We start from the raw sequence: 26,958 nt of genomic DNA on the forward strand, positions 1-26,958 counted from the left end.
AATTATTGTTCATAATACGTAGCAGCAAAACTAGCAAAGCTAGGTACATCCTGACGGGATTTTTAAGAAGTTTTATGTTGCATCTGAAACCATTTCATGTCTCTCATACTGTACAGTACACTGCATCCGATGTCCAAATTCTAAACAACTTCATTCTCTACTTTCGTTCACTCGTTTATACCAACAATGCAACCTTTCCCCAAAACCAAAATTTTCAAATTAGCATGATAAAGGAGATTTGATGCCATTTAGCTCATCTGATGGAGTCAGTTTGAGGAAAGTGACAGAAAACCCCTCAACAATGTTCTATACATAATGTTTGTTTATATATTTTATTCTTGTTGATTCTTGTTAGTTTAGCGCATAACTAAACTGACAAAAGTTTTGAAATTATTATTATTATTTAATTGTTTTGATGATGTGATTTGAGACACATTCATTAACGTTCAAAACACAAATGCTGTCATTACTAAGAAAGCTACTAACTTGAATATGACAGAATTTTGTGAAAAAAAATTTTGTTATACTCATTTATATGCCTTATATTTATTGTTAGCTGGCAACGTTTTCTCAGCAGGAAGTGTAAATTATTTGTTGCTAGCCAGCTGCCGAATTGAATCTTAGGTGACAGGATTCCTTAAAAATTTTCGAGTGATATCTTTAAATGTTTGTAGTTTTTCCTGCTAGACACAGAAAGAAATATATTGATTTGAAAGACAGACAGCAGACAGAACTGTCTCAGATGAAGGAAGAAGGATCGATGAGTTTGACTAAGAATCTGCTCTGGGTTTATTTACATGTTAGGAGGCTTCACGAGCACGAGATCTTGGAAACACAGAGATCACTAAAGGGCATTCTGGACACTACTTTATGGACATGTATTTGTCTTTATGTCGTTTTCTCTCTCTCTCTCTCTCTCACACACACACACACACACACACACACACACACACACACACACACACACAGTGCTTCACGCTTAATGAGTGAAACTGTCATTTCTCAGTTCTACAAGTCCATCAGGGATGATTAGTCTCGCATTGCCAGAGCCACAGTGGAATGAGATCTTCACTTCCAAATCTCTCTAACACTCATCCCCTCTCCTTCGTTTTTACTCCTTTGCTTTCTCCAGACTGCACTCCGCCCACTGGACATGAATAGCAGTCAAACTGAGTCAAAAGCTCAGTGCATCTTGATTTCTTCCTCTCTTTTACCTTTGTCCATCCTATTCCATTTCCTTCCTTTATACCCTTCTTCCTTTTCATTTCCTTTTGTCACATTCTCTCTTCTCTCACTGTCTTTATCCTATTCTCTCTATCTACACTTTCTTTCTGTCTTGATCTTCATCTGTTTTTCCTTCACATTTTCCATCCTTCTGTCATCCTTCTTTTTAGCAACTCTCATTTTCACTATTCACACTGCCTGTCTCTCCATCTGCTTCATTTGTTTCATGCCTCTCTTCCTTCTTTCTCCTTTTTCCTGTATTTCTTAAGCATTACATTTTTTGTCTCTTTCTTCTTTCCTTTTCTTATTCACTTCCTCTCCTTCTTTTTGTCTCTTTCTCCCATTTTCTATTCCTTTCATACTTTTTATATATTTTTTGCCTTTCTGTACTTATTGTATTCTCGCTATCAACATTTCACTTCTCCCTATATTTCTCTTCATGTCTTCCTTTTGAGTCCTTTTCTGTTACACTGTTCATTCTGTTCATAACACTCCTTTTTCCATACCAGTTTCAGTTTTTATTTCTTCCTTTCTACTAGCTCTTGCAGTCTTTCCTTCATGTTATGTGTCTTTGATTCCCCTATTTCCCCCTCTGTTTATTTCTTTATCCTTCTGAATCTGTCTCTCTAAATACATTCACACTTTTGCTCAACATCTTAAAGGTTCACAACTTTTTGTCCAATGTTATATAATAAAAAGAAACAGCAACATCATGACATCATCAAACAGTGCCGACCTGTCACACTGTGCCATAAGGAGACTCTCCACGACATCATTTATTCCTAACATTTCTAAATTCTTTCGCCGTCTCTCTCTTTCTGTCCTCGCTCGCCGGCTTTTCAATCTGAATAAGCGTCTCACACACTCGTCCTTTGCCCACGCTGTCGTCTTTCCGTCAATGTGGATAAGACAGAAATGTGAAATAATTCATGCCATAATGAAAGGGAGCTCATCCCTCCAGACCTGAATAATGCATCATTCATTTTCTTCTTAACCTTTCTGAAATAGGCCGCATTACGCCTGTCTGTCTGCCTGCAGCCATCTTTCACTTCAGTACAAAGTGTTTGATACAAAAACCAACAGCCAGCAGCATAAAGCTCTCTAAATAATCCAGACATGGGCAATGACAACGGTGAAATTCCTATTGTGGGAAACATTTATGGAAAGAAAGAAATACCTATGTTACATTGTCTGCACATTAAAGTGTCCATTTGTGATGTTTAAATGTGTCGAAACCTATAGTACTACAACTAATAATGGGAGGTTGTAGCTCAGTGATTAAGGCATTGGACTTTGGATCGGAAGGTCACAAGTTCAAAATCCCCCCACCCCCCTGAAACTGCCACTGCTGGGCCCTTGAGCAAGGCCCTTAACCCACCCCTGCTCAGTAGTAAGTTGCTTTGTACAAGGGCTTCTGAAAAATGTAAATAATGATAGCGTCTGAAAGTTCTCATTATATATGCAGGAGCTGAACTAAGCCACGCCCCTCCCCAGTCATATTACGCTCCTCCTACTTTTCCTTACAAAACTCATGTTCTCAATCGTGTACTCAATATAAGTCATGTATTCAACTTAACCCATATCTCAGAAATATCAAATCTGCCTGAGATTATATAAAACAAATCAAAAGGTGGGAAAATAACCGCATGGACTTTTATTAGCAAAAAAACAGCTACCTTACTGAAATGAGTGACGTGTGTTATAGCACATTTGTATGCTGATTTTATCAACAACACAGACATCTGTGTAAAGTACATAAAAGTAAAGTTGAGCTGAGAAGAACGAGTTCTTTTGTGATTCTTTTGGTTGGAAATTCGTACAGGTTTACAGGCTTTACCAGTCAAATAAAAAGTTAGGTTCAACACATAAAGAAACGCAAATGCTTTCTATAGCAGTTGCAGTCAAATTCAGAGCCAACAGAGGACGCTAAAACTTATGCCATGCGCCTGAGGCGAGGCTAAGTCAAATTTTTCAGATTTGTGTGAATGTTATTTGAGCTATACTTTACTGTAAAGACTGTAGCACCACCCCTGCTGTAAATAATGAAGCAGAAGCGTGTAATATTTTTCTCTTTTGTGCCACACAGGTTTTTTTGATATTGCGATCAAAATTATTTCACTCAGAAAATACAATAAATTATTTGTCCTTATTGTAAAAAAGAAGAAACAGCTGGTGATTAAGCATGTGATACATCTCACAGCATGTTATATATATATATATATATATATAACAGTTACAGTGCAGATTATGTCAATAGTGCAATATATTATCCTCTCAAAGTTTTGTAAATGAAGGAGTTTAGCATACTGGTGATTTAACAACCACATTAGCATACACACACACACACACACACACACACACACACACACACACACACACACACACACAGTGTCTGTAGTAATAAACATTGCCTTTCAGCAAATTAGAATCATGTCATAAATTATGGGAGAGGTTCTTTGTGGACAAAAGTCAACTACAACATCAGACTTTAACACAAAATAAGTAAAAAGTAAAAAAAAAATAAAAGCAAAGACTCAAATATATGTGGCTCTTTAAATGAGATATAAAAAAAAAATGTATTACACACTCTAATACCAGAAAGTAACACAATGTACTGTTTCACACATCAAAACACCCAAACCATTGTGAAACAGTTGAAACAGTTAATAAATGTATTTTGTATTAATTATTATATATATTCTATAATTTTATTTTATAGTAATTACTTTTTTGTCACTTTACAATAAATTTTGGATGAATTTATCATGTTTTGCCTCATGTAAAATCTGAAAATTGATCAAACACACACACACACACACACACACACACACACACACACACACACACACACACACAAACACACACGCACACAGTGAATTAACTAAAACACTAGAGCAATTTTCATCTCCAGTTTTTATATCTTAAAATCCTTCCCTCTTGATTTACAGAGTGTCATAGATTGTGTCCGGTCATAAAGCGTTATTGTTCATCTCGATTAATTTTTTTTTTTTTTAACCAAGTGTCTGCTCTGGCACCAGGGCTGAGACCGAGATGCTCTATAAATGGTTTATGCCATGGCTTTTGTAGAGTTGCTTTTCCCCCTCGGCCTCGGTCAGTAATTGAAAAGCTGAGCTGATGGAGCGGACAGTGACGACACACACTGCATACTGACGACCTAGAAAAAGAAAGAGGGAAAGAGAGCGAGAGAGAGCGAGAGATTCCTGTCTCGCCAGGAATTTCCTATACAAGCTGGTGTAATACTTAGAATTATATGTGTGTGTGTGTGTGTGTGTGTGTGTGTGTGTGTGTGTGTGTGTGATGGTTTGAACAGACATCAGTATACTGTAGATTATACACTTACCGATGTCATATATACAATATATCATGATATTTATCTTACAAACTGTGGATTTTTGGTTTTTGCTTTTGAAAAAATATGACCAAATATATCACTCTTACACTGTTATACAGTATTTCTACTATCTACTATTCATGACATCAACAACCAGACCTCCAGTTAGCGTGCATGAACATAAAGTGAAATGACAAAAAAGAATTAGGGGATTGGGCTTTTTTTTTTTGGAAAAAAACCATCTACTTCTAGCTTGATGACTAAAGCTAGTATTAAGGGGGCAAAATAATCCATATATATTCGACTATAACATTATATAAATAAATCAAAAATAAAGCTGATAATAAAGCTAGCTAAAGTTTATGGGGGAAAATGGCTAACTCTTTTTTTTTTTTACTTTTTTTTCTTTTCACCAGCTATAGTATGACATGCTGCCAAATTTCTTTGTGGGCAATAAAATATATAACTTTACAACAACTGCCCTATAAATGACCTGGAAACTCAGATTTAGATAAAAATTAATGAAGTAATAAATATTTAACAAAATGTACAAAAAGTAAAAAAAAAAAAGTACTTTTCAGTAGTTTTATTTTAAGTTATTGTATCTTTCAAAGTAAAAGGAAAAAAAATACTGCACTCTTTTCTTTTCCATCATTTCATGTTTACAGCTTTTTCTTTTCGCTTTTATCCAGATCCACTCAGATGTGAGGCTCAGTCTGAACGCCGAGCTGTGCACCTCTAAATAACTTTGCAAAGACCTTGAGAAAGTGAGTCAGCATTCTATGCCTTTTTTTTTTTATTTTTTTTTATTTATTATTCTTGATGATAGCTCTCTGTCCATCTGTCTCCTGCTGAGGCCAAAAGTGGAGTCCAAGCTCCATAAACACCTTCAAGGACACGGGTTCATCATATTGACCTGCTGACGAATAAAGAAAAAAAAAAAAAAAAAAAAAAGGCAAGTCTGCCTGTGCTTTTCACAGACAGACAATGTTTTCCTCCAAATCTCAGCAATTCTTAATCCTAAAAGTATTAATTTTAGGAATTTATGGGTTTGTCTGTCTTTACGGCATCATGGATTCTTATTTATTTAGATAAGAAAATTTCTCTCTTTAGGTAGAAAAACAAAACAAAACAACCATATCAGGCTCAGTTCAGGTTTAGCTAGTCTGATACAATAAAAACCACATGATCAGATGTACTGATGATGCTAACTGATGATGGATAATCTACCTCTTCCAGTTCAATAATGGTTTAAAGCATTATCTAGTGGCCATCTCGAGATTTTAATTATATGTAAATATAACAAAATATATTAACATCTCAGCAAAAGTGTTTACTTTCTAGACCATGAGACACTGTAACTTCTGCGATGAATCTGGCAACCCTGAATTGCAAAAATTCAGTAAAAACAAGACAAAAATGTTAAAATATAACTACAAAGTAAAAACTGTAGGCTGGAAACACAAGCTATTTGTATTGCGGGGAAACATCGCTTTGCTACAACAGGAATTGGATTAAGTAGAAAAAAAAACAATTAAGTAATTGAGAGTAAAAACTAGTGCGAGCAAATCACAATTTTTCAGTTAACACACTAAAGCACGTCAATCACACGTAAATCCTGGATTAAAAATAAGTTTCTGAAAGAAAATCTGAGACTTAAAACGGAACTATATCATTTAGTGAAAAGGATCGATTGAAACAATGAGCAAACTTCAATATGAATTTCATGTAGCTAATGTAGGTTTTAGCATGCTAATCACAATTTGGTATGCCAATTTAGTTAAGAAGGAACAATGGTGAAGGGAAAGAACTCTGTATCTCTCTATATATCAAACAAGGAGAGCCAGAAAGTGTACTTTACCTCGCAAAAAAAATAACTTGATAAAAGTTGGAAGAAAGCTAACATTATGTAAATGTCCAAATCAAACCCTTAAGTTGCAGCCTTCCTGTTTATTTTTTTCACCCACGGTTTCCTCAGAGAGCAATTCAACCATTCGTCCATCAGCTTTCGGGTCAGTAATCACGTGAGTGTGCTTCACTGGCACTGAAAGCAGGTTTAAAGGAGAACCTTGCGTTCTTTCAGTGCAATGAAACAGTGTTTAGCATGACAGTCGTGGAAACGAGACTCGTTTGCTTTGTGCGGAGGAGAAACGGCGTGAACGGCATGCTGCACGCAGGTGGCCTTTAGTTTCGAGACGTCATTATCAAGCCTGCTTTGACCCTTTGTGAACTTCAGGTCTCTCAGCAGGGACAGATTTCTCCATCACAGGTTTACGACGCTCCACTAAACACTCTCTGTGTCCTCCAGCTTCACTGTTGTAATGCTAACGCTGGCTAGGCTAATAAGGAAGGAAGAGAGGAGAAACAGTCTGACCACCCACACACTTACACACCCTTACTGTAAACGTAGAAACAGAGAGTGTCTCTAGAAATCGCTTAAAAGCTTACATGAGAAGAAGGTGGAAAAAACAGATTTGTAGATTTCTTTTTATGATTTAAGAATGTATTCCAGAAACTGGGAAGATTAGCTAATTATGCAAAAGTAGCTGAACTAGCTATGGTTAAATTGAAATTCTGCTTATTATATCAAATAACAACTCTGACATGACTCGAATCATTTTTGGTTTAAAAAGTGAAAACCAGGAATCAGTGATTTGACTCGATTATTTATTCTTAACCCATCTTTTTGGACCACACGGCATGTGAAGAAAAAAATCCCTAATGCACTTTCCATATGTTTAAAGACCATCAAAGAAACCACAGAAGGCCCATCTCTTCATCTCACCATCTCTTAAAAGAAAAAAAACGCAACGCCGTCTATTTTTCTGTGGACGCCGTATTCAGTCAGTGATGCAAACCGGGTCTGACAGTTTGCTCTAAACAGAGTGGGCGAGCAGACGGAGGAGAAACACAATCCCTTTCTTACGGTTTGTTTACTCTTTTAGCTACAGTTTTTTTTTTGCAAGAGATGAGACCCAGACACTTTTAAAAACTTTTTTTTTCAACTATTCTCTTGGGGTTAAACGGTGGCCTTTCTGCGTCTCTCGTATGTGAAGCGGAGATGTGAATCCGCCATTGTGGAGGCCTGATAAAGCGATTAGGACGGAGTGAAAGGAGGCAGGGACAGCGTCTCCTCGCATCTGAGACTCGCAGGCTGAAAGAGCCATTGTGAAGCCGCTACACATCCTGCCTTCCCAGAGCACTCGACAAGCAAAAACAGCGAATTCCTGTGTCAAACAAAACCTGCCTTGTCTAGCCCAAAGGTTTATCGGCTTCATTTACAAAACGCTTGCCTTTGTGACCCAAACCGCTTCCCATTAGCTGCTACGAGGAGCAGAACTAAATAAATTATTCACCCTTTTTTTCACTTTTTTAATACAAAGAGAAAATGACACACACTCCAGATCAAATCTTTTTTTTTTCTTTCACTGAAATTAGACTATGAAAACATGTGCAGGCGCTTTTTATTTAACTGTGCGCACCAAAGAAGATTCAATACTACAGCAGATGTTCACAGTTTTTATCCCAAACATCCAACGTTACTGATTTAGCAAAAAAAATTGCCTCCACAGGACAAAAGAAATTCATTTGATTAATTATAATAATATAATAATAAGACATAATTTTATATTATACAAATTTATTTAAAAAAAAAAGTCAGAAAAAGGAAATAATTTGCATACCTATTGAGGTTTAATGGACCCCAGTGAAAAAAAAAAAAACACAGACTCATCTGCGTTTTTCCTGAGTAAACAAACTCTTGATTGGTTCACGTCAATCGTTATAAATCATTCACGTGTCATCGGGAGTTTCATCACTAGTATATTGGTGAACATATCTTTCTTTGGGTGATCCAGAAAGAATCTGATCCAATAAGAAATTGGACCAATTCCATAGCTACATCTGCTTCACATATCCAGTTCTCTCTGAGCCTTTTTTCCTAAGCTGAAGACAGAGGTCAAGCCATTTTGCCTTCAAGGCTTTTTTTTTCCTCCCCGAGTTGTAATTAGCCCTGCTCGCTATTCAGTGTTGACAAAACAGCACCGGTGTTCGATTTAAACCTTTCATTATCTCAAAGCCAAAAGGCCACCATTGTGCTGCGGCTCTTTAGAAACCAAAAGCCCATCAGATGGTCAGCAGAATGAAACCCAGCCCCATTTCTCACAATCCTTTGTATCGGCTGGAGGATTAGAGCCATGAATACTATATCTCACAAAAACAAACGCACTACGGCTAAATGCACAGCTAGCTACGTCAATTCCACAATCTGGACTGAGCAGTGTTTTATTCCTCTTACACCAAAGCAATTTACCAACCATTACAAACTTTTTTATTTAAATGTACAGCAACACATAGGTAAAACCGTTTTCTGTTGTCAGTTATGTTATAGCAGCTATAAACATTCGTTCCCTCACCAAAATATTACCACCAGAAGTTTATTACATCTGTTTACATTAATCAACACTGTTTACAAAATGTTTAGTAGAAGAAAAGAAAATGGGAAGAATACTAAAGTTCTTTTTACACACACTTAATTTCTACAAACAATTCGCCAAAGCTGGACATTGTTATGACGTGATATACATATAGTGTTAAACATTACGGGTTGACCTTATTTTCCAGGAATATGGGATTCTTCTGCTTCCAAAGATTTGCCACAAAGTTGGGGGCACACAATGGTACAGAATGTTTTCTTTCAGTGGCCCTCTGCACAAATTCAGCTCCATGAAGCTATGCTTTACATGGGTTAGAGTGGAAGATCTGCAGTAGAGCTCTGAACTCAACCCTATTAAACACCTTCGGGATGAATTGAAATGCTGACTGCACCCCTCACCTAAATCAGTAACTGATTTCACTAACATCCTTGTGACTGAATAAGCACAAATCTCCACGAGCACACTTCAAAATCTAGTGAAACATCTTCCCAGAAAAGTGTAGGTAATGCAGATAAGAGCAGGTAATGCGATGCTCAAAAAGCACATACCATACTTATGACCAGGAGTCCACAAACTTTTGGCAATAATATATATATATATATATATATATATATATATATATATATATATATATATATATATATATATATATATATATATATATAGTGGGACCGAGAGCAACACCTCTTTCTACTGCACTCTTTCTAAGTCCTCGTTTTGGGAAGACGTATTCTGCACCGTATTTGTACAGTGTGTTGTGATATTTGCTCATTTCTTATCATGGCAGAAAAATGCTAAAGTAGTGCTCTAGGTGGTGGATATTTAGGTAAGTAAAATAAATTTATTACATCTTTGTATTATAGATTTAGCGTTGACTGCTAAAAAAAAATGATGTATAATTTATTGCTTGGTATTCCTTTTTTGCGGGGTTCCTCCGAATGCTTTATAGAGTCTCACTCTAGGGTTAGTTCTAGACTTATGAATAATCGAATTACAAACACTTCTCCAGTGCCTACCTATTTCGTAAGTCAGGGGCTGCCTGTATATATAATATATATAAAATTTCTTCTGCAGCTGTTTGAAACTTGGTTGGTATCCACAAGGGCAGTTTTTGTTAAATTGATTTCTATATTCGAGGTCCAGAATTGGAAATTGAAGGCCACTGTTGAACATTGACGTGAACATTTCCATTAGTTGTACCATCCTGGATGAAAATATATACCTTTTACATGCATAAATATGGTTTTCTATATTTCACCTGATTCAATCATTTCCTCTTAGATCTTTCTATTAGACATTTCCATTCAGCTCGTCTTATCCACAAATTATGAATGGAACATCTGGAACATCGGGAAACCTCGGCGCTGTTAATGCTGCTGATGAAGGAGAAGGCCGTGACGGAGAAGAAAGTGAGCGCTGGAGGTGAAAATGAACTCAGCTAGCTGGGAGATGAAGAGGAATAAGAAGAATGTGTGTGTGTGTGTGTGTGTGTGTGTGTGTGTGTGTGTGTGTGAGTGTGCACTGTGAGGAGAAAAGTTCATCCTGCTTTCCTCACGGCCCGTGTGACATTTACAGTGCCTGTTTGTGGTAAAGAAGCTGGATGAAGCTCTTGACCTATCCTTCATTACACACCCTGCCGATGGTCGGCTGCATGAAATATTGAGAACGCAGGAGAACAAAAACACAGCAGAGAACAAGCAACAGGGATCTACCTGCTCGCAAGAGTTACTGTATTCAGACATCAAGCCTAGGTTCACCTCAGCATCTGCGTTTGGTCAGAAAGTATTGATGTATTCACTGTAATGTAGTGCACCCGCAAATCACAGGTTTAGATTCTAATACAGTACCTAATGGTTTCTATGGTAACTGTACTTTTACTGCGATATGTACGATGGTTACTTCTCTAGAAACAAACAAATGAACAGTTTACATTTTTTGATGAGTTTCTGATGGAACTTTTACCTTTTTTTTTTTCTTTTTAATTTGAATAGAAATAAAAATAGACAGATGCTAATAAGGGAAGTTACTGTTTATAGTTAAGGGAACGAATTATCTCGTTTCAGTGCCATTAAATGTAACTGTAAATGGATAATTAGTTGAGCGTTGTTCCTTAATAACTAAAAATGTAATAGTGAGACATTTGACATTTTCATCAGAGGAATAAACCACTTGGGGGCGTGTTGTAATAGGCAAATAATCAACTTCAGGGTAATAACGGTAACTCCGCGTCATGAATTTTTTTCCCTCATTGTGTTTCATTTTCATTAGGGGTGTGCTACACCATGCAGTTGCTTGATTATTTTGAGAGTCCAGGCAATCACAAACACGTCAGAGAGCAGATAAATAGCGAGCATCTGGCGGCGTGATCATCATTCTTCATCTTTGTTTTTTGTTTTTTTTCACTCTCATTTGTGTAATTTCACAGGTTGCTAAAGCAACATGCAAATATTTGAAGAATAAAATATCGTGATTAACACCGTCCCTCTGAAACGCTCGGGAATTACATGGGTGCGCGTGTCGATGGAAATTAAAATGATTTTGATTCATGCTGGAGTTCACCTCCTTCCTTCTTTCAGCTGCCTCCAAGTCGTAATTAGGCTACAGAAAGAAGAGCGTACCTGCAGGTGAAAGAGGAATAAAAAAAGCAATTTGTCTGAAGCCGAACCTTTCTCCTGCGCTCCGTGTTTGTTACCCAACACCAGCTGATAATTGGCAAACCTCCTGCACTTAACGTTATTGCTCCGGGATGCATTGTTCACTTTGAGAAAGAAATACAAGAGGCCTAGTTAGAACTCTCTCCATCTTCAGATAGATTCTGAGCTGCAGAAGGATTCTCATTGCTTTATTAACCCCAGAACATCAGAGTTTTATACACGAGGCGGCTTGTGCGAATAAGACGCATCGCGGCACGGCTGCAGTCTGTGAAACTTTGACAATGTGATTAAAGAAGTGTGCTTTTTTTCACAATGAAAGAGAAAAGAAGAAAACATCCTTCATTAGTTGCATGTTGTGCTTCTCAAGGTTTCATAGCTCTTTATTTCTCATCCAGAGAACAAGCTCACTCGATTTCCATTCGATTATTCCAATTTGTAAAGGCTATGGGTGGTTTGGGAAAACAAAAACTTTGCACATCAGTTTCAGCTTCTGGTAGATCGTTCTACATGTCAGACCTTCACATGAACAACAGATTTAAAGAAAAATATCCTTACTGCTTTTTGGTTAAAAAAATTAATAAAAAGTTGATCAAGTAGAGAATAAAACAAACAGGTTTGTCATGTCATTAAAAATTGTCAACAACATTACAATACTGAAACAGTATGAGTTGGTTTTAAAACAGTGGGACAGTTTTGATACTCCTCACACGGATTTCTCACCAGAAAACAACACGATCTCCCTTCTGCAACCACCCTATTTACCAGATTTGGCTCCTACAGGCTTCGGCCTCATCCTAAAGATAACTATTCATCTCAAAGGTCACTATTTTGTAACCAGTGCGGAGATCCAGTGCGAATTGCAGAAGGTGCTTGACATGCTTCAAAGTAGTTTCTTGAAAACAGAACTAGTCTCAAAATGTGTATATACATTATATATATATATATATATATATATATATATATATATATATATATATATATATATATATATATATATATATATATATATATATATATATATATATATATATATATATATATATATATATATATATATATATATATATTTATCTACCAAGCACTTTCTTCCTCTAATGCCAGTAATGGGCCAGACATATTTTTGTCCATTTATAATTACATTTCATGTTGAATGGTAAAACAAAGTAGTGCCAAGACAAAAAACAAATCACATTTTGTCATTTTAACAATAAACTGCACAGAAGCATAAACTCTGCTATTCTTAATGTCAGATGGCTTACAAACACAAAGAGCAGACACGTGAGACTTCTTCCATATAACACCTGACAAAAAATATCACCAATTTCTAAAATCAGTTTACGTGAATCATTTGCAGTACACGTCCCTCAGGATCAGCTGTTACCATGGGAACGATTACATATTAGAATGAGGTCATTAATATAAAGCTGTACTACTGTCAGAGTATTTGCAGTGTGGTATTTGACACAATGCCTAACCTGACTCTGCTGAATTCTGGATTGTGATTGGTCAGAAGGTGTTAATGAATTTTCTCAAACGGCAGCTCTGATTTGTCGTTCATTTATTCACAGAAATGTTTTATAGATCAGCACAAAAGTCATCTGCTAGTGATTAGATTAGAAAGTTTCTAATCTAAATTTCTAAGTTTCTAACAGCCTGTGTGAAAACAATAAGAACACTTGACATGATTTCCATCTCTGACACTGAAGATTCCTTATATACATTTTACAAAAACACTTTTCTGCTTTTAGAAACTTCATAAAATTAGTGATAGCATCCATGTATTGTTGTCAATAATTAATTAATGAACAGTCTCTGATCAAAATCTAAAATATACCAAACAGAAAAGAATGGAGTTTGGGATTTGAGCAATTTATAGATATCAGAACTCTAGTTAGGGTTGTTTTTTTTGTTTGTTTTTTTCTCTGATCAGGAGAATCCTGAGCTGCAGGGGATCTCCTCACTATAAACTTAAGAGTTTATACACAATGCGCCTTGTGAGAATAAGACGAAACACAGTGTTGTTGAAGTGCAAACCAGATAAGGTTTAAAAGATAGCTCACTTTCAGAACGAACAAAAGAGAGCTCTATTTAGCGTTTGTGCTTGTACGAGTTGGATGTTGTAATGAAGAACATTTCCTGTTGTTTCTTATTACTATTATTAATCCCAGTGTGAGAAGTGTTTGGCATCATGTGTTTCAAAAGCCTTAGAGGCATCTCCATAAAGCAAATACGGCAAACAGGTTCTGATTTCAGAGATTAAACGATAGCTCAATAACCCTAATTCAGGTCGTTTGCATCTTCAGCCTCCTACCAAGTAGATGCTGTGATAAAGAACTTCCCATTTCTTTTTATGAATCCCAAACAAGAGTTTTACCAAATGATAACAGACGTTTGAGAAAGCCTGGGGACGAGGCTGTGGGTGATTTGAGGAATTAAAATGAAGAGCGTCATTTTTCAACAGGAACAAACAGCCTTGGTGTGTTTGCATCTTGAAGCTCCTGCCAGGTGAATGATGTAATGAAGAAGGGTTTTTTTATCGTTACTTATCACTTTTATAATACAAATGTGTTTTGGCACCAGAAAGCTGAAAAGCCTCAGAGGCATCACTGGAAGTAAATATGACAAACTATAAAGATTTAAAGGATAAAATGAGCCCTGCTTAGTGTCCTTCCAAATCCTACCAGGGGACTTTTTTGTTATAAAAGGTTTATTATTGTGTTTTTAATCCCAACATGGCAGTTTTTGTCAATAGGAATTCAAAAGCCCAAGAGGTGTCTCCATAAGCAAATTTGACAAACAGGCAAGGCTGTGCCTGATTTCAGAGATTAAAAGACATTAAAAGCTCCCTAGTTCCTAGTTTATTCGCATCTTCAAGGTCCTACCAGGTAGATGCTGTGATGAAGAAAAGGTTTGTTATGTTTCTTATTGCTTTTTTTCAACTCAGCATGAGAGTGTTTTTACCACCAGATAGTTGAATAGCCTCAGAGGCATCACTAAAAGCACATATGACAACCTGATGAGATTAAAAGGATTAAAAGAGCCATAGTTGGGGTTTGTTTGCCTCTTTATGTTCTCACCAGGTGAATCAAGAGCTTCAGGAGGCTCCATGTCGCTCTATCGGTTTCAAATGTTCGAGCTTTAATGCACAAGGCAGCTCTTAACCATATTAAAAGACATCACTGTGTGAAGCTCGGATAATTAAGCAGATGTGACAAACAGGCGAGGCTGTGGGAGATTCTTCACAGATTAAAAAGTTAGCAGGACAAAAGAGCTCTTGTTAGGGTTGTGTGTATCTCCGAGATCTCATCAGGTGAAGAAGATCCTGTGTTGTTTATTCGCAAGGGTGATTTGATTATCAAGATGGTGCTGAGGGCAATTTGAAAATTAAAAAAGGAAAAGAATGTAGTTCACTTGCTGTCGGCATAAAATGGTTCTTGTTAGGGTTTGTTCCTGTCTTTAAATTCCCACCAGGTGAACATTGCGCTACTGAGGGCCTCGTATCACTTTATTGGCCCCAAACAAACAGCTTTTCCAGATGGTTCTACAGTTTTACAAAGCAGTCAAAGCTGTGGGTGACTGTGCAAAATATACACTTAAAAAATAAATAAATTGAGCAAAAAGTAGTTCACTTCCAATTGGAACAAAATGACCAGTGAAATTTGGATTGGTTTTAAAAGCCTCAAATTGAGAGGTTTTGCCAAAACATTCCAGCTTTGAGTTAGTGCACTCCTGCAGGTGATTACATTGCTACACAAAGCTCTCCTATTTATTTTATTAGTCCCCGACATCGGAGTTTTATGTGCCAGGCTTTTATACGAGGTGGTTTGCAGCGTGTTGTTCAGGGGGTCGGAGTCGGGAGTCGGAGAAGCCGGCAATTAGCTTTATTGCAGATTAACAGAGGGAGTAATGGAGCATGTCATTAGGGATCAACGTGTCCTCCCTCCTCCTCATCTACTCGAGGAGAAAGAAAGAAGAGCTGCAGTAAAATCTAAAAGCAGCTTTTGGAGAAAAGTGCAATTATACAATGTACAATAAGTATGCAGTAAACCCAGAGACGCCCACATAAATCCAACACTGTTTACTGTGCACTTCCAATACAGGGTCGGTTTTAAGACAGATCTTTAGATACGTTTATTTTGAGTGTTATTTATGTAATTATTGATTAGCCTTTGTGTATATTGATGCTACGTTCACTTCAACTTGATTCAGCCTTAATCCTGATTACTTCCTGATTTATTTATTTTTTTATTATTATGAATAATCATTATGTGCATTATTTTCTATAAGCAGAATACAAAAGCAAAGTCTGATTGTAAATGGTTTCCATGGTGACAATAACCCTGGAGCGAGCACTACTGGTCTCTCTTGCGAAAGTGTTCTGACAATGTAACGTTTTCATCGATGATAAGAAAAACTATACAGAATGTAGCCTACAGCACAATTAATTTATATATCATTTATATGTCTTTGCAGTGGTCGAAAAAACTGTATGTTATTATTAAGCGGAAAGGTGTAAAGTGGTCAAAAAATTGGTGAACGCTATGCAGCAGGCTTTGTATTAGCTTTGTTATCAGTGATAGCTGACAGTACTAGCTAAAGACACTCACCATAATTAACCAAAATATACATACATACAACTTGTATCTATTTATCTGTATAATTACATTTTTTTTTTAAACAGTACATGATAATCTAATTGCTTTTTGACCGGTTTATTAGCAGCAAAAGCTAACTGTAGCTAGCTACAAACACTTTCCAGAGACACTAATGACCTCTGTTTTTTTTTCTGTAGCTTCATAATGTCTTTGCATACATACAATAAGATTATAAGCAGCTGTAGCATAAAATGATGTAATGCATGCCATGTAATTGGTCGAAAGGAATCATTCGAGCCAATCACTTCAGTCTGTAAATGCCCCGTAAATAAGCCAATCAGATGGATGAATGTATTTATGTGGTCATGAATGTATTTATGAGTGTTAATCTAAATTATCCAAAAGCTACTGTCCATGTAAATAAGATATATGGGGAGGACAATTACTGGAATTCGAATTGGAAGGTCATGAGTTCAAATCCTAGCACTGCCAAGCTGACACTGCCAGACCCCTGAACTGTTTAGATGTATGTATGAAATAACTGTAAGTCGCTCTAGATTAGTGTATTCGCATTTCACTTTCAAAGCACTAACACACACCTATTTTTTGTATGATATAATAAACAAAAATGGCCAGAAAAGAAAGTCAGCCTCAATGAGTCAGATTTCCAGGTCAGTATGAGTTTATATCACATTTATAACACTGGACTTTCCAATAATAATAATAATAATAATAATAATAATAATAACACACCTTGGTGCTGGACTCCACTGTATGCTCTCGCTGTATTTTTCACTGCTCATATTTTCTCAGGAAATGGAACCATGGTGATCTCATGGTCTGATACTGTGGCCTGCATTCATCCAGCCTCTTATAGCACATCATTAAAGCGAGCCGAGCAAAAAAAAAAGAGACGCAGTGGCCTCAGTGGACAAAAGCCAAGCCACAAATGATGCCATTATTCAAGTCGAGAAGAAAAAATGTGTATTCTGGTGTTTAAATACTAAAACACTTTAATAGTATGGAGCAGCAGGAGAAAATATAGGGCTCTGCTGGAGTACACAAAGTTTGTAAGTTTAGGATCAGGTGGGGTTTTTTTGGCATTCACTGAGATTGCTTGTCTTACATTTTATTTAAAAATATCAAACCAAAGCAGGATCCTAACACAACCTTTGGAATGTATTTCATATTATTCATATCAGAATCACAACCGCTACATAATGAATACCAATGAACATTTAACACTGCATATAATTATTATATTTTTTGTTTTTTGATACTATTTCTTTGACACAATTCCCCGTATTGTACCATAATTATATCATAGACATATTACAAAGGGGATTTGTGTTGTTCATGTTAGTTATATTTTTCATTTTACTTACTAAATAAATTAAATTACCTTTTAATTATACTGTCTATGAACTTCCATTGTATTTTTTACTTATTTATTTATGTTCTTATACTCACTGTTCACCACAAAGGATGTTATGTTTGTAACATTAATGTGTAGTTAGTTCTGTCAAACTTCCAGCAGTCCAACAATACACTACACACACACACACACACACACACACACACCAGTAAGTATAAATATTCATATGCTGGAGTTTGCATGCAGTGATGATGAATGGCATTTATCTTGTCTAAAATGTCACAACAAACTCCACAGCACACTTCAGCCTCTTTACTAACACACACACACACACACACACACACACACACACACACACACACTCCAGCACTCTGCGTTGTGAAACATCTCATCTCAGGTAAAGTATTTACATGTTGCGTGTTCTCCAGTTCCTTGTCCCCGCTCCGGTTCCCTGCTTCCCCAACGTCCTTTTCTTTCTTTACTAAAGGTCACTCGGACATGAGATTCTCCAGCACTCAGTGTTAGAGAATATTGCTGGGTGCTCGGTATTTTAATGGCCACATGAGGGAAAAAATTCATCAAGCTCCTGAAATAAGCCAGGTGCTTAAATATAAGTGAAACAGGATTTAGCTAAAGGACACGGTATTAAAGAACAGATGCGGCTTCCGCAGTGTGTGCATATATTTGTGTGTGTATGCGTTACTGTGTCATTAGTGTGTGCAGAACACAGATGCACACACTAAAACTTTCATAAACCATCTGACACTGCGCTGCGTTTTGTCTAGGACGATTCTACGATGGATTCATTCAGTGCAACAGAACACATGTTAGCAATAAACACTCAGATTTGCACGTTAACATTTCCTACACCATATATGACCTCCAAAGGTATTCATTCTAGCTCATTTTTACAGGTCAGGACCTAATTGTTTCATGCTTCATGCTACTTCTTGCTGATCCACTCTATGCTTGGTCACTACATTCAGTATTTCGTAATTTCATGAATTAATATTACATTAATTAACGACCTGCTCTTCCTGCATAGCTATTTTTTACACACGGTTAGCAAAGCATTAGCAAAACAAATACAGGAACATTAGCTGTGATGCATGAAGTATATATATATATATATATATATATATATATATATATATATATATATATATATATATATACTTCATGAAGTTCATAAAGTTCAGAATTTAGCATTATGTCAAGTAATTTCTATTTTCCTTTAGTATTCTGTAAGGTAGCATTTCTGAATAACTATGAGTGTGCTACCTATAGCAGTTAGCCACACTGCCACAATCAGAACCCCCCACCCCACACACACACAAATTTCATGTTTATAATTAGAAATTGGATCAATGTTATACACTTTTTTTTTTTTGCATTATTTTCGATACACTGCATAAACTAGACTAGTTTGTTCGAGCAGGCTGAGGCAAGGCTTAAAAGGAAAGCAGTATGATAATGCACATTTTGATCAAAGTGTGAGCCTGACATTTCGGGGATGGAAAAATACCGGGTGCTGATTTAACAGTGTGTGCTTTGACGTGGACCTTTTCAAAACCTGCTCCAGGTTAAAATATATAAATTAGCTGTGAGGGCCGCTCAGTATATCATCCTGTTCCGAGCTCGACTTCACTTTCTAAAGTCAGAACTGGAGACGGATTTGCCCTTTTAGCTGCCGAGTTAAGTGTGTTAACACACACACACACACACACACACACACACACACACACACACACACACACACACACACGTGCACACACGCACACACACACACACACACACACACACACACACACACACACATGCACAAACACAAACACACACACACACACACACACACACACACACACACACACACACACAAACATATATAAACACACACCTTTATCTGCATTAGCAATATGATGTAAATGTGTGAAAGATTTAATAATCAGTTGTTGATCTTGGTCATAAAATGACACATTAATCGCAAAAATCACGAGTAAATCTTACGTTATGCGGAATTTATGTAAGAATTGGATGTCTAAATATGTGAGAATGACCATGCAAAAAAGTTTATCCAGAATCATATGAATTGATTTTACTATAAAGCAGTGGTGGGCCATCAAGACCAGCAAAGCCTTCTCTACTGGCCTAAACACTATCAGAAGTACTGACCTACATTTACAACCTAAATTCTAATATTTGTTTCATGAAATTGTAGTAATTTATTCCCAACAGTTTATTCTCTTCATTTCGTAGCGTTTCTCTTGGCTGCATTGCTTCCAGTATGTGGATGTTAGATTTTTTGTCCAATCAGATTTCAGCCTCTATGTGCTGCCATGTCAATCTAATCTGCCCAGGGCCTGCAAAGTCTGTAGTGCTGGCCTTTTTACTGTCGTCTCCTTAAAAAAAAGCTCTGTTTTTTTAAACAATCAGATTTAATTTTTCGCCTGCAGAATAGCGTCAGCATTTTCCCGTCCTCTGATTGGTTGGTCAGAGGGAAACTGTTACAGCCATGTTCGACTGGCAAAACACGTGTGTAGCTGTGCACACATTAATACATCTGAGTTATACATTTTTATGCCTACAGAGGAAGAGAAATTGATTTGGTCTTGGACATACTTAAAAATACATTTTCAAGAGAAGCTAGACATCGTGAGGAGGTCGGTCAACCCTGAAGCTAGCTAGCTTGTCTCAGCCTGGGAAAGGGTTTGTTCACCACTTCCAGAGCAGTGAATACGAGCAGTAGTGTAGCGGTTTGGTGTCTTAACTGGGTTTCTTGCTTTAGTAAAAATGGTATTCACCCTCCATATGTGAAATGCCTCTCTCTCTGTAATACCACACGTTGTTATATTGCGTTTTTGTACAATATTGATGGTTTCCATAATTGCGACGTGATAGTGGTGGTATTAAGAGGTGGATTAATTCGGTTAAGTTTCCACTGAAGGCCCAGGTACCAAATGCACGGCTGCCACTGCTATAAAGTCATCATGGATTCTAAAAAGAATTGCGCAATTAATTAAATCACATGTGTGAAACACATGGAAACAAAAGTCAGATAAAAAATCATGTCAAATTACCCTTTGTGGTGAACAGTGAGTGTCAAATTGTTTTGTATAAAGTCATGTGACTAATTAAAGAATTAATAACAATATAAGTAGTTATGAGTTATGTAATAGTGTGAAAATAAATTGATGTATGAAAAAATACATCGGAAATTGTGTAAAGATGTATCTTTACACAATTTCCGATGTATTTTTTCATACATCAATAACATTAAATAAATTAAAAAATGACCACTTCTGCCTATTCCAATTTCCTGATTCTGCATTCCACACTGATTCTGCATTATAGTAAGTTGAGACATTTTCAATATAAATGCATTAATTAAATTACTACCTGAATCATATAATACAGATAATAGTATAATATGCATGCTATTGTGTCTAGTAGTGTGTGACCCCCCCACAGAAAAAAAAAATAAACCGGTCTGTGGTGCAAAACTTACTAAGGATCACTAGTGTAAAGACTTGTGAAAATGAATGCATCATGATCATGAATTGTGTTCAGAATTCATAAATCATGGCACGAAACATAAAAGCGGTGCAAAAAATCAAGTCAAAATAAAATCTGACTAAATCTTATCACAAACCATAAAAAAGTGATTGTGGTAATCACGCAAAGGATCATGTGAGCATAAATGATTTTATGTGAAACACATCGAAGTATGTTGTAAATTTGTGAAAATACATGTGAATCATATGAATCTTCTGTATCTTCACACGTGAAAGTGTGCAGTGTAAAAAGCGTCATCGTTTAGAGCGTGGTTAATTGCATGCGAGTGAGCCGAGTGCCCACGCCACGATCGGTTCGCTGATCGCTTTGAATAAACGGAGCTACGACTCCACTCCGCTTGGTGTCAAGTGCATTATTAATAATTCCTCTGAGGAAAATTAAAACGTTAAATTCTGAACGATCCATCCTCCCACTCGCACGCCTTTTACACGTCGCACGAAGGCCTAAACACAAATTAACTCGACGCGCTAGCGAGCATAAAAGCTGTCTGACTAAACCTCAGCAGGATAAAGAAAATCCATTAGCAGCCATGAAAATATTCAGAGGCGCACGGAATATGATGAAGAGTCTAGAAACTCGAGCTCTGAGTTTTTGCCGAAGCAGATGGAGAGAGTCAGAATTATTAATCTGAGACTGAGACAGAGAGAGAGAGAGAGAGAGAGAGAGAGAGAACGTTCATTGGGAAAACACCTCGTCTAAAAGAAAGTGTGATGATACATCGCTGCATCAATAAACTGCGATAATCTGCCAACAATTATAATGTAAACATAGCATTAGTACTGTAGTGAACTACTGCTGACTTTATATCACAATGATTCTCACTGTGAGTATAATGACTTTCTATACACATGTGCGCACACACGCACACACACACACACACACACACACACACACACACACTCACGCGCGCGTCCTTAATGAACCACACAATTCAATTAAATAGTCACCATAATGATGATAGTTAGCTGACAGTCACATGGTTTATCTGTGTATTCAATCACACACAGGTGATTTTGTTAATTAAAATTATTAAATTAATATTTAATTTATTTACAGACTCTGATTTTAAATATATGTCGATATTGTGCTATTTCTTCAATAATAAAAATATTTATAAATTATTAACTGTTATAATTTGTATATATTTATATATAATATATTTATATACCGTTTAATATTATTTCCTGTTTAATGAGTTGTGACAGTGTTTTTTTATTATTATATAACTATTATATATTTTATAACATTTAGTAATATATAATAATTATATGATATAATTATTATCTATTATAATATTATTATAATTATGTACATTTTTACCTTCTAATTTGATGAGTCATGTTTAATAATTTAACTTATTTCAAAATAAAACTTATTTAAAAATAAAACAAGTCCTGAGTAGGATATTTTAAAAATGGAAAATAAAATAATTAAATAATTAATAAATAATAATATTATTAATAAAATGTCTACACATTTTGTCTGCATGATATTGTGCACCTGTAATACCATCATTTTTTTTCTTTTTTCTTAATTTTTTTATGACGGTTTCTGATTGATTAATTGATTGATTAATTGATTGATTGATTGATTGATTGATTGATTGATTTACCTTTTTACCCTAATCATTAAATTACATTAAAGAGCAGTAAGAGCTCTCAAAATGTCATTAAAAACTGTAAAAAATTAAATTAAACAATGATTATAATTTGACATTTTATTGTGATACATTTTTCCTCACAGTATTCGTTACATTGCATTTAAAGGATTTGTTTTTTTAATCTGCAGTATTGTTTTGTATTATTTTTATTTCAGTGATTTTTTTATGTAAAAGTGTGATGAGGGTGATCTAAACACTACACATCACAAATGCAGCGACTTTTTTAGACCTTACCTGAAACATTGAACATTAAAATATTTGTTTGAATTATTGTGATTAAAATGGGATGTCAGGATTTCTGTGGATGTAGTGGCATTACATTTTCCTTTTGCTTGAACTAATAGACCCAAACTTGTTTCAGCATGAAAATGAGCTCTATGAAGATATGCTTTACATAGGTTAGCTTGGAAGATATTGAGTGGCCTGCTACAGAGCTCTGACCTCAACCCTAATGATCACCTTTGGTATGAATTGACATGCACCCCAGGCCTCTTCACCCTACAGTCAGTACCTGACTTTACTAACACTTTTGTGGCTAATTGGGCACAAATCTCCATTCCAAAATCTAGTGTAACATCTTCCCAGAAGAGTAGAAGTTATTATAACAGCAAATGGCGAGTAAACGTGGAATGTTAAAAAAAAAAGCAAATACCAATCTTATGGTCAGGTGTCCACAAACTTTTGCCCAAATATGGTCAATCTTAGCTTTTTTTTTTTCATTTTCAGAACACTACTTGCACACTCAATGAATCGTGATTTGTTCCTTATCACTCTAGCATGAAAAAGATAAGCATTTCCCTACACAGTGACGTCACAAATCGTGAGAAGTAATTCCAGGTGCAGGGACTCCATATTTCAAACCTTTCTAAAACAGAGGAAAGGAAATGATCCAGAAAAAAAAAATCTGTGTTGTGTTCTGGCTTCTAGAACAATGCTTTATCACAAACCATGATCTTTACATCATTACTGAGTGAAATTACACACACACACACACACACACACACACACACACACACACACAAGCTCCAGCAGTCGAAGTTAATAAACGCATGTGTTTACAGGAACATAATAGAGTGTGATCCCGTATCGACCGGAGTGACGTGGCACAGCAACTCGCTCCCAGACTGATTTTTCCTCCAGAACGCACACTCGAAGTGGGAACGTGACACTCCAGAGTAACACAAACTACCATCAGGGAAGATGTTCATCCTGACAGAGTGTCACTGCACCACACCAGCCGTCAGATTGAATCCGGCATACCCCAGGGGAACTGTGGGTAACGGTGCCGGTGGCCCTGCGTCGCTCTGAGAGGCCCTATGAGAGCGTGGAACGCACGACAAAAGAACAACAGCACCCTCTACTGAAGGACCACCTTTTTTTATTATATATATAATTCACTCATTTATTTATTTATTTACATTTTCCCCCACAAAATCTTGACTCATCTCTCAGCTCCTGCTCTATGAGGTTCAGAGTTCTGAAGAGATGGATTTTTTTCCTTTCATCCGAATTTTTTTTTCAACACATGAATTCAGATAAACAAACAAACAAAACTAAAAAAAAAAAAACAGAGGGAAAAATATTTTCTTTTTTTTTTATGTATTTATTATTATTATTTTTTTTTACATTTTTTCATGAATTCCATTTCTTTTGTACATGAAGCGAACACTTTTTGTAGGTACGAAGACACTGGGGTTTTGATAAATTAGGAATTATATATTCATTGCATGTAAATAGAAACAAGGTGCAATCAAACAAGTGAGAAAACAACACACACACACACACACACACACACACACACACACACACACACACCACGATGAGCTTTCTAAGCATTCTTGCAGAAACAAATTTCCTTAAAATTCTTTAAAGCTCTCTCTCTCTCTCTCTCTCTCTCTCTCTCTCTCTCTCTCTCTCTCTCTCTCTCTCTCTCTCTATTCTTGTGATCTCAGCCCCACTGCTCTTCCTCCTCCTGCACCTCGAGCATCAAGACCAGAGAAACAAATCAACCAACTCAACACAACTATTTCACATTATTTCACAAAAACCCACAACAAACTTCATAACAGTGCATGTTCATCCTCTAAACACCACACACACACACACACGCACACACACACGCACTGACTCTGAGCTGCATGCAAAGAAACTCCGAGCTGCTTTGCTTCAGCCAAATGCGCTCTGTATCCAATTCACTGCCTTTCACACGTAAAAGCTACGACGCGTCATATTTACATTATAAAGCCCCATGAACGCTCATGAGCGCCGTTAATAACGCACCCAAACTCCGTTGGTTCCGGTGCGCGCGCGCGCACACACACACACACACACACACACACAGCTCAGTTTCATCATTTCTTTCAGGGACACTTTTATTTATTTTTATTTCTGTTCCAGCTTCTTTGTGACTAACTAGGCTATATGTGAACATGAAGCGTCGGCGACAGTGCACACACACACACACACGCACGCACGCACGCACGCACACATATGCAGACACGGTCATAAGGCGGTTATAAAGTAAGAAACTCAGGCATGCTGTGATGCATTGTGACATTAATACTTATAAAATGATTCATTAGTGTATGTATATATTTATATATATAATATATAATAACAAATATAATAATTTATATATTTTTATAAGCAACAAATCCTCTTTCTCACACACACGCACGCGCATACACACACGCTTTTTGATCTCGAATGACACAAAACGCTATTTATTCATTAATTCATTAATTGATAGATTAATAAAGAATATTCGGATTTCTTACCTTGTGCGCGCGGATGATGATGAGGAGGATGATGAGGATGAGACAGATGATGAAGATTGATGCTCAAGTTCCGGTCCCATTAACGAGTCACGAGCGTCAAGACCGCCACCGACATCCCACCGGTGCAGACTCCAGATACACACCGATCCGCTTACACACTCTTACACACACACACGCGCACACGCACGCGCGCACACGCTCCTCTCGGTCTCCCCGGTGGTTAGCTCCGCTCCGGGTTTTTTTCTTCTTCTTTACTCAGGTTTCTCCCGTTAACGTGCGTGAGTGCGAATCAAGAGAGGGGGAAAAAAAGAAGAAGAAGAAACAAATGATCCGGTGTGAAAGAAGATCAAAAAGAGTCAAGAGTCCACAGTGAAGAAGATGAAAAAAGAAGAGAAAGAAGAAAAGAAGAAGAGCTCCTCTCGCTCTCTCCTGTTCCTCCTCTGAGCGCGAGCGAAATGCAAACTGCAGCGGCAGCGCGCGACGCACCGACGACTAAAGACACAGCACTCCTCCTCCTCCTTCACCCTCTCTCTCTCTCTCTCTCTCTCTCTCCCGCTCTTTCTCTCCCTCTCTCTATATCATGTATTTCTTTATTTTTTTTTTTTATTATCTGTTTCTCTAGCTCCATCTCTCCCGAATTCTTTCTTTCCCTGGCACCTAGTTTTTGCCTCTTCCACTCATCACCCTTTCTCTGTCTCTCTTTTCATTCTATTCTTTCATTTCATCCCTTCTTTACTAATTCCTCATTATACTACTTTCCCTTCTCATTCGTATACTCTCTTATTCCATCACTACTCTCTCTCTCTCTCTCTCTCTCTCCCAATGAGTTTAGTGTTTTCAATTCATTTCTTCATTCATCCTTTTCTCTCCGTCACTCAACTCTTTTCTTCCCCAGCAACAAATTTTACGCTCTCTCTCTCTCTCTCTCTCTCTCTCTCTCTGTACATTATTCTTTCCATTATTTTGTTTCATCATTCTTGCTCTCTCTCTCTCTCTCTCTCTCTCTCTCTCTCTCTCTTTCCTCTCTCTCATATGATCATTTATTTCATCCCTCTCTCATCCCTCAATTCTTTCTTACACTGGCACCTAGTTTTTGCATGTTCCATTCATCACCTCTCTCATCCTTCCATCCTTCCATTCTGTCATTTCATTCTTTCTTTACTTATTTCATATCATACCACTTGCTCTTTTCATTCTTTCTGCTTTCTCATTTCATCATCACAATTTCTCTCTCTCTCTCTTTCTCTCTCTCTCTCTCTCTCTCTCTCTCTCGTCTCACACAACACACTAATCACACAGTATGAGAATATTA

General features: G+C 36.8%; 1 protein-coding gene across 1 annotated transcript in view; it reads right to left on the minus strand.

Moving 5' to 3' along the window:
- The window catches only part of cdh11 (cadherin 11, type 2, OB-cadherin (osteoblast)), a 79,090-nt gene extending 52,936 nt beyond the window's left edge, over window positions 1–26,154 (minus strand). Inside the window, exon 1 of the mRNA XM_046840518.1 lies at window positions 25,647–26,154. The gene's annotated coding sequence lies outside the window, so the exon portion shown is untranslated. The remainder of the gene's footprint in view (window positions 1–25,646) is intronic.
- Window positions 26,155–26,958: the final 804 nt, after the last annotated feature.

Source organism: Silurus meridionalis, chromosome 26, assembly GCF_014805685.1.
Source record: "Silurus meridionalis isolate SWU-2019-XX chromosome 26, ASM1480568v1, whole genome shotgun sequence".
Lineage (NCBI taxonomy): Eukaryota > Metazoa > Chordata > Actinopteri > Siluriformes > Siluridae > Silurus > Silurus meridionalis.